Source organism: Arachis ipaensis, chromosome B04 (genome assembly GCF_000816755.2).
Source record: "Arachis ipaensis cultivar K30076 chromosome B04, Araip1.1, whole genome shotgun sequence".
NCBI lineage: Eukaryota > Viridiplantae > Streptophyta > Magnoliopsida > Fabales > Fabaceae > Arachis > Arachis ipaensis.
Window position 1 is genome coordinate 44473331 of NC_029788.2, and position 10213 is coordinate 44483543.

Here is a 10213-nt window from a genome sequence, read left to right on the forward strand (position 1 = left end):
TATATATATATATATATATATATATATATATATATATATATATATATATATATATATATTTCATTTATTTTTCTCAATGCATATGATTAAATTATTGGATGCATGAATCATGTCCTAAACATTTCTTTCACATTTTTAGAAAATTCTAACATACTCAATTCTCAAACCAAAATATTTCCAAATTCACTTCCCCACACTTAATTCATGAGCACTCTCACTAGTCTAAGCTAACCAAGGATTCAAATTAAGGATATTATTGTTTTCTGCTTAGAGTTAATGATGTGCTAAAGTAAAGAACAAATGGGTATAATAGGCTCAACATTGGTTTGCAAGGAATAATGAAAGGGTAAGTCCATATGGGTATGTAAGCTCAGTGAAACAAAGGCCTCAATCATGTAAGTGTATGCATACATCAAACAATGGAAATATAGAATTAAGCAAGACAAATATCACAATTTTAGAGAGAAAAACACACACCAAAAATAAAATATTGGTTGGTAAAATACAACCAATTCAAATAGGCTCAAAAAATCTCACAGGTTTTGTATGTTCGAGCTCTAAATCATGTTCCAGTATAATATTTCTTCAAACAAGTTTAACATTAAATTTTATTTAAATTAGTGAAATACTCTAAAAGGTTTCTTGAAAAAGAAAATAATACTTCAACCAAGTGATAAAATATGCACAAAATCAAATAATCATGCAATCAAACATGCAAATGCAACAACTAACAAGGAAAATAAACCATTGGTGTTGAGATAGAAGAGCAACTAACCTATGGAGATCGGTATCGACCTCCCCACACTTAAAGATTGCACCGTCCTTGGTGCATGCTGAGATGTGCAGGTGGACGGGTTGTTCCAATTGGCGCTTTTCTCCAAAGATTGTGCAGATGGACTTGTCTTGTTTTCCCATGTAAACGTCTTCCGGTTTCCTTCCGGGTGGCCATCCTGAAAGAAAAAGGGAAGAAAAGTAACCTAGAAATAGAGATAAGAAAATAAATGAAGTATGGGTGGGTTAATGCCAATTGATAAGGGTCTCATTTACATGGAAGCTTCAACATGTACGTGAGAAAAAAATAGAAGCACATGGCATACCAATGGTGCAGAATTTGCAACAATGGGGAAGAGAATGGGGAAGGAGAGATAATATAAATTCATGTCAATGAAAAAGTAATACAGATATAAAAGATTGGCATTGATTTAAATAATATTACCCAATCAGAATAAAACAAGTCACTAAGCACCCAAAATAATTCAAGAGAAGATGCAACAGTTAAATAAGAAAATTTTAACACCAAAGGAAAAATAATGAATTTAGAAAAGAAAATAAAGGTATGCACAAAATTAAGATGCAATGAATGAAATATGCAAATAAATTAAGTAAAATAAAATGAAAGATAAGAAGAATGAGAAGGGAAAGAAGTGAGGAAAAAGAAAGTAAGAAGGAGAGAGAAAGAAGAGAAGATAGAAGAAATTAGAAGTAGAGAATAAAAGATAAGATAATTGGCACTAATCTGGATAAGTTATGCGACGAAGGCGACGCGGACGCGTGAGTGACGCGGTCACGTGGTGCGCGATAAGGTTAGGTGACGCGGACGCATGGGTCATGCGACCGCGTGACCTGATTTGTGCGACTGGCGTGAGTGCAGCCTCGCGTTCACACAACTCTCTGTTTGAAATGCATTTTTGCCAAAAATCTGGGTGACGCGGTCGCGTGGTTGACGCGATCACGTGGGTGGCCTTATTTCCAATATGACGCGGACGCGTAGATGACGCGTTCGCGTGGTGGGGCTTGTGCTGCTAGCACCATTCCAGCCCCGCTCCATCATAACTCTCTGCCATGCACCCCTTTACGTCGATTTTACAAAGTCACGTGTTCGCGTGGGTGATGCAGACGCGTGGGGAGGCTATTTCGCTAATGACGCGAACGCGTCATCCACACGGTCGCGTGGATTAATTTTGTGTCAAAGGCACGCCTCCAGCCACGCTTTCGCGTGACTCTCTGTTCACTTTCCTTTTCTTCCAAATGCACTGGTGACGCGAACGCGTCGGCGACGCTGTCGCGTCGCGTGTGATTTTTTTTATATATATGCAGTATGCAGAATGCAAGGCTAATGTAGATGCAATAAATAATTTCAGGTTCAATAAAAATAAAATAAAATAAAATAAAATACACCAATGTTTGTGATTCCAATATCCTCCGGGATCCCAAATCTTGTTTCTACACCCGTCTTCAAGTTGATTATCATGATTCCATCTGGGTGGTTCAGCTTTAGAATTCTCACTGAAGCATCCAAACAACTTCTTAGGCCCATTCAATTGAGCTCTACACCAACCTTTGCGTTTAAACTTAAAGCTTCCAACCATAATGAACCTTGCAGGACAATTCTTACCACTGACCATCTTCCTCTTACTCTTAATGCCACAAAGAGCTCTATGTTGACCATCCGTCTCCAGTAGCCGATATTCAAGTGGGAAGGTAAAGGTCAAGGATAAGAATTTTACCTACTTGAACGTTGTGTTGAACGGTAATGGCCTTGGGAGAGGTGTTTCCAATGAACTTGCAAGCTCCACTCTCTTGTGCTCTTTTCTGACAACTTCCACCTCCTTGTAAGCTTCTTCAATTTCAACCTCTTCCTCTTGGTAGCTTTCTTCCAATTCAATCTCCTCTTCACTGCTTTCCAAGGGCATGGGAGGTTGTGCTTCTTCTTTTTGAATCTCCATCTCTTGCTCGACCTCTTCCAATTCCTTAACCATGACATGCCTTGGAGGTTGTACACCCTCTTTGGCATCAAATTCAAATGTCTTGGAAGGAGGTTCTATGACTGGACTTTCCCATGGAGGTTCTGCATCTTCCAAGTCTTCAACCACTTTTTCCTCTTTAATAATTACTGCTTTGTCCAGTAGTTTTAATATAAAATCGTACTTATCCTTGATGATTTTCTTTCCATGACAACTCCTTTCAACTATTCTTTCATCTTCAAGGGTCTTTACTACCTTCACCTTTAGGGCCTCCTCTAGCTCCTTATGAAGTATGGATTCGCGAAGATGATCCCTTCTCTCTTGTTCCATGTCAATAGCATCATTGGGATCATGTTGCTCTTGGATTGATGGATGTGGGTGCTCTTCCATGGATGGTGGTGATGGGATGGAGAGATCATTCTGTGGTTGAAAAGGAAGTGCACTAGAGCTTGAGGGTTAATTGTTGAAGGTATTTGGTGGTCCGATTTGGGTGATGAAAGCTTGTATAGTAGAGTTTAGATCGGTAAGTGCTTTCTCCATGGAGGTTTGTGGTGGATAGGAGGGTTCATTTGTCTCATAAGTTGGTTGGTATGGTGGATACGGGTTAGGGTCATATGGAGGTGAATGGTGGAAAGGGACTTGTGAGTATAGTGGTCCAAAGCTATTTTGAGGAGGTGGTTCATTGGCATATGATGGAGCTTGCTGGTAACTACAAGGGGGTCCACCATATCTATTGTCTTGGCATGCATTGTAGGATGGTCGTTGTCCATGGTATCTTGGAAGGTGATGTTGCCGAAAGGGTTGATCAGATCCTCGTGGCTCCTTCCATCTCTGATTGTTTTGACCTTGATGCATGTTCCTGTTATAATTTCCATTCCTTGCAACAGCATTGGGACCAAACTCAAAGCAATGGGGGTGAGAACGAATAATAGCAAATGAAAATAAAAAATAAAAATAAAAACAAATTTAAATTAAAAGGTTATTGAAATTTAAATTTTGAATTTGAAAATTAAATTTTGAAATTTGAATTTTAAATTTTGAAATCTGAAATTTGAAATTTTGAATTTTAAATTTTTGAAATTTGATTTTTGAAATAAGATAAGATAAGATTTTGAAAAAGATATAATTTTTGAAAAAGATTTGAATTTTGAAATTTAAAACTAAGATAAGATAAGATAAAAATGTTTTAAAATTAAAATCTAAAATTTTTTTTAAAGGAAAATTCGAAAATCCAATAAAAATAAAGAGAAAAGATATTTTTGAATTTAATGAGGAAAGAGAAAAACAATAAAATGAAACCAAACTTAAAATTTTTAGATCAAAATGAAGAAAACAACTAAGAACAACTTGAAGATCAAAATGAACACCAAGAACAAATTTTTGAAAAATTTTTTAATGACTAAATAAAAACCAATAACCTCTTAATTTACGAAAAAGCAAAAATAAAAATAAAAATAAAAACAAAAAAACAAGCAAAAGCAAATATTTACAATAACCAATAATAAGGCACATGTTTGCAATTCCCCGGCAACGGCGCCATTTTGAAGAGAGAACTTTTGCGTGGTCTAGAATTCAGAATAAATTCCCGTTGCAAGTATAGCTTCTAAACCAACAAAAGTCCTTTCTTACAAACGTTTTGGTTGTCACAAGTAACAAACCCCTTTAAAATTGATAAATTGTGATGAGAATTGGATTTTAATCCCACTTTGTTAACCTCTAACTATGAAGGTAAATCAAGTGGATTAATTAGCTTAATCCTCAGGTCCTAGTCAATTCCTATGGAAAGACTAGAGTTATTGGAGCAACTCCCAATTTTAACCACTGCTTTATTTGACAGCTCAAGCGTTACCAATTACTTAACCCAAGCCAAAAGGGAGAAAATATCTAAATTAAATTAAAAGCATCAATATAAATAAAGCAAAGCAATCTTAAATCTGAAATACCTCAAATAATATTAATTAAGAAAATCATAACATGAATGTAGCATAATCCAAATTGAAAAGATAAATAATAATTAAAAGTATATAATAAAAGTAGAAAATAAATAAGAGGAACATTGAACCTATGATGAAGAAGAAATAATCCTAAATCCTAAAACTAAATCCTAAGAGAGAGGAGAGAACCTCTCTCTCTCTAAAAACTACATCTAAAACTAAAAATTGTGAATGTGAAAGCTTATGATTATGAATGAATGGATTCCCCCACTTTATAGCCTCTAATCTGTGTTTTCTGGGCCAAAAACTGGGTCGAAAACAGCCCAGAATTCGCTGGAGAAGAAATCTGCCACGCTGATTTTTGTCATTACGATGTGTCCGCGTGGAGCACGCATTCGCGTCGCCTAGCATCAAGGCAACTATGGCAGATTATATATCAAATCAAAGTCTCGGATGTTAGCTTTCCAACGCAACTAGAACCGCGTCGTTTGGACGTATGTAGCTAAAGTTATAGCCATTTGAGTGCGAAGAGGTCAGGTTGGACAGCTTAGCAATTTCTCCAACTTCTTGTATTCCTTCCACTTTTGCATGCTTTCTTTCCATCCTCTGAGTCATTCCTGCCCTGTAATCTCTGAAATCACTTAACACACATATCAAGGCATCTAATGGTAATAAGAGAGGATTAAACATAGGGAACTTAAGGCCAAAGAAGCATGTTTTCAATCAAAGCACATAATTAGGAAGGAAAATGTAAAACCATGCGAATAGTATGAATAAGTGGGTAAAGAGTTGATAAAAACCACTTAATTGAGCACAAGATAAACCATGAAATAGTGGTTTATCAATAACTCATACTCTGATTCTACAATAAACCTGCTTAATACCCGTGCTAACTTAAGCATCGGAGTCTCTTGTAGGTACCCCCCACACTCCGGTGACCAAGGATCAGAAGTGCAACCAGTCCAACAAGTTGGACACAACAGCTCCGGCCGCCACCAGCCAGCCGGACACATCATCTCCGACCAGTACAGAAGATCTCATCCGAGATCGGCCTACAGTTTCAGGTAACCCTCGGAACATTGGCGCCGTTGCCGGGGAACCTGGAAGTCATCCCATCCCATGGTGGACGACCATGACAACAACCACGATTCAGATCTAGAGGACAGAACGCCACACAAAAACACGGACGCTACACCAAAAGATACTCTAGAATCTAACGGAGACAAAAACTCATCAAATCCAGGAGTAATAGAAGCACTTCAAAATCGTTTAAAGCAACTTGAAAAAGAAAGTTAGCATCAACGAGAAGTTGGCAAGGATCTACAAAGAGAGGTAAGGTGACGTCGAGAGCTAGAAGATAAAATCCTACAACTTGAAGCCGATCTCAAAGCAAAGGCTACCCGGACCACCCCTAAGGACAATTCACCCAAAGATCAAGATCCATTCACTAGGGACATCATGAAAACTAAAATTCCTAAGGACTTCAAACTCCCGGATATGACTCTGTATGATGGCACTACAGATCCTAACCATCACCTCAGCAACTTCATAAGCAGAATGTACCTCACCGACGCCTCGGACGCTGTTCGCTGCAAAGCTTTTCCAACGACCCTTACGAAGACAACAATTAGATGGTTCGACAACTTACCTCCTAAGTCCATCTCAAGCTTTGACGACCTAGCCAAAAAATTCCTGGCCAGATTCTCCATCCAAAAAGACAAGGCCAAGCACGCCCCCAGTCTACTAGGAATCAGGCAAGGAGATCGGGAAAGTCTTCGCAACTACATGGAGAGATTCAATAAAACATGCCTAGACATACAAAGCTTGCCAACAGAGGCCGCCATCATGGGCCTCATCAATGGCCTACGAGAGGGACCTTTTAGCCAATCTATATCGAAGAAATATCCCACATCTCTGGATGAGGTGCAGGAGCGAGCGTAAAAATATATCAACATGGAAGAAAACTCTCGGTTGGGAGAAACCTCAAAATCTGGATTCTCCTACCGAGACAAAGATAAAGAATCCAAAAAGAAGGAAGATTGACAAGGGGAAAAATTAAAAAATATCATAATTACACCCCTCTTAGGGAGTCCGAGGGCATTCCACCAACGAATGCTTCGACTTAAAAAACATCATAGAAAAATTAGTGAGAGAAGGAAAACTAGATCGGTTTCTGGCCACCCGAGATGGTGATCAAAGAAAGAGAAGAAGGGATGAAGATGTCGGACGAATCGAGCGATCACCTCGTACGCCAGAAAGACATGTCCATATGATACACAGAGAATTTGCAGGAGGAGGAATCTCCAAATCATCCCGCAAAAGATATCTCAAAAAAGTATATCATGTCGAAGGAAAGGGGGAAGCACCCGACATCCCTGCAATCACATTCACCAAAGAAGACGTATCCGGTATCATCTCAAGACACGACGACCCCATGGTCATCACCATCATACTGGCAAACGCCAATCTCCACCGCACATTAATAGACCAAGGGAGCTCCGCCGATATCTTATTCAAAACTTCCTTCAACAAGCTCGGCTTAGAAGAAAAGGAGCTTAGAGCATACCCGAACAGCCTGTTCGGACTGGGAGATACCCCAGTACAACCACTGGGATACGTGTCACTACATACAACCTTCAAAAAAGGGAACCAATCCAGAACACTCAAGATAGACTACATCATAGTCGACGTGAGTTTAGCCTACAATGCCCTAATAGGTCGAACAACACTAAATCAACTCGACGCAATAGTCTCAACTCCACATCTATGCATGAAATTCTCAACTACAGAAGGGATAGCTACGATAAAAGCAGATCAAAAGATTGCACGCCGCTGTTATAACGAAAGTCTAAACCTCAGAGGCAGAGGAGAAGAGTTCTATACAATTGAGCTTGGTGGAGTTCAGAGACGAGAAGAACTCCGTCCACAGCCCAAAAGAGAAATAGAGAAAGTTCAGATCAGAGATACCTCGGACAAAACAACTAATATTGGCACGATACTGAAGGGAGACGCAAAAGAATTACTAGTACAGTTCTTACGAGATAATGTCGATTTCTTCGCATGGAAAGCTGTAGACATGCCAGGTATAGATCCCAAGCTAATGTGCCACAAGTTGGCGGTCTACTCAGGATCTCAGCCGGTACAGCAGAGACGAAGAAAACTTGGGCCAGAACGATCCCAAGCTGTGGAAGAACAGGTACAAGCACTACTGGAGGCAGGATTCATAAGAGAAGTCAAGTACCCACTATGGCTAGCTAACGTCGTCTTGGTGAAAAAATCAAATGGAAAATGGCGAATGTGCACCGACTACACCGATCTCAACAAAGCCTGCCCAAAAGATCCTTACCCACTCCCAAGTATCGACGCTCTGGTAGATGCTTCATCCAGATATAGATACCTCTCGTTTATAGATGCATATTCTGGATACAACCAAATCCCCATGTATCCACCAGATCAAGAAAAGACCTCATTTCTGACACCAAAAGCAAATTACTGCTACATTGTGATGCCTTTCGGTCTCAAGAATGCGGGAGCTAGTTATCAAAGGCTAATGAATAAAGTATTTCCAGATCATATCGGAAAAATCATGGAAGTCTACGTGGACGACATGTTAATAAAGACACAAAGCGAAGAGACATTATTGTCTGACCTGGCTCAAGTGTTCGACACTATAAGGAAGCATGGCATGCGACCCAATCCCACAAAATGCACCTTTGCAGTAGAAGCGGGCAAATTCTTAGGTTTCATGCTCACACAAAGAGGAATTGAAGCAAATCCGGACAAATGCCAGGCCATAGTCAACATAAAGAGCCCAACTTGTGTTAGAGAGGTACAACAATTCAACGGGAGATTGGCAGCCTTATCCAGATTCTTAGCGGGATCAGCGATAAGATCTCTCCCCTTCTATACCACTTTAAGGAAAGGAAAGAAGTTCGAATGGACAATGGAATGCGAGTAAGCCTTCCAGGATTTCAAAAATTTCCTGGGACGACCAACTATCCTAACTCGACCACGAAAGGAAGAACCACTCGTATTGTACCTTACGGTAGGAAGTCAGGCAATAGCCTCAGCACTGGTTCGAGAGGATGACAAAGGGCAACAACCTGTATACTTCATTAGTAAAACGCTGCAGGGATCCGAGCTGAACTACAAAAAAATAGAAAAGTTCGCATATACTCTCATACTAACATCTCGACGACTTCGCCCGTACTTCCAGGCTCACACCATTAAGGTTCGAACCGACCAGCCCATAAAAGGGATATTGCAGAAAACAGATCTAGCAAGACGAATTTTACAATGGGCAGTCGAGTTATCCGAGTTCGACCTCTAATATGAAGCTCGGACAGCCATCAAATCACAATACTTGGCCGACTTCATTGCAGAATTCACAAATACCCTGGAGACCCCCACAGAATGGAATCTCTACGTGGACGGGTCCTCCAATAAGACTGGAAGTGGCGCAGGTGTGATAATAGAAAGCAACCAAGGAACCCAAGTTGAGCTTTCCCTCAAATTTGGGTTCCCGGCCTCGAACAACCAGGCAGAATATGAAGCATTACTAGCTGGTTTAAAGCTGGCTAAGGAGGTTGGAGCTCAAAAACTCAACATCTTCAGTGATTCATAAGTAGTCACCTCACAAATAACAGAGAGCTACCAAGTCAAAGACCCCACCATGAAAAAGTATTTGGATAAAACCAAGGAACAGCTCGGTCAACTCGGGGAATATAAGATCTGTCACATACCCCGCGAACAAAATGCCCGAGCTGATGTACTCTAAAAACTAGCCAACACCAAACCAGGGGGCAACAATAGAAGCCTCATCCAGGAAATGCTGCAGAACCCGTCAATCTCGGAAGAGGAAAAAGTCCTAGCCATAACAAGTCAGGATCAAGGATGGATGACCCCCATAATTAATTACCTCAAAACAGAAACACTCCCCACAAATGAGAAGGAGGCAAAGAGGTTAAAACGGGAGGCTCAGTACTACACTATCATAAACAACACCCTATATAAAAGAGGAATTTCAATACCACTACTAAAATGTGTGCCGACCTCCAACACAAGGGAAGTTTTAGAGGAAGTACACATTGGCATTTGTGGTAATCATCTCGGAGCACAAGCTCTCACCAAAAAAGTACTCCAGGAGGGATTTTATTGGCCAACTCTACAAAAGGAAGCTACAGAATTTGTAAGGACATGCCCACCATGCCAGAAACATGCCAACTTTCACATCGCCCCGCCAGAAGAGCTCATCAGCGTAACATCGCCTTGGCCATTTGCAAAATGGGGACTCGATCTTCTCGGACCCTTTCCCCAGGGATCAGGACAAGTTAAATTCCTCATAATCGGGGTAGACTATTTCACAAAGTAGATCGAGGCAGAGCCCCTAGCCAACGCCACTGCTCAAAGGAGTTGGAAATTCCTATATAGGAATATTGTCACAAGGTTTGGGGTTCCATACTCCATCACTACAGACAATGGCACCCAATTCACAGACGCGGGCTTCAGAAAGTTAGTAGCCGACTTAAACATAAA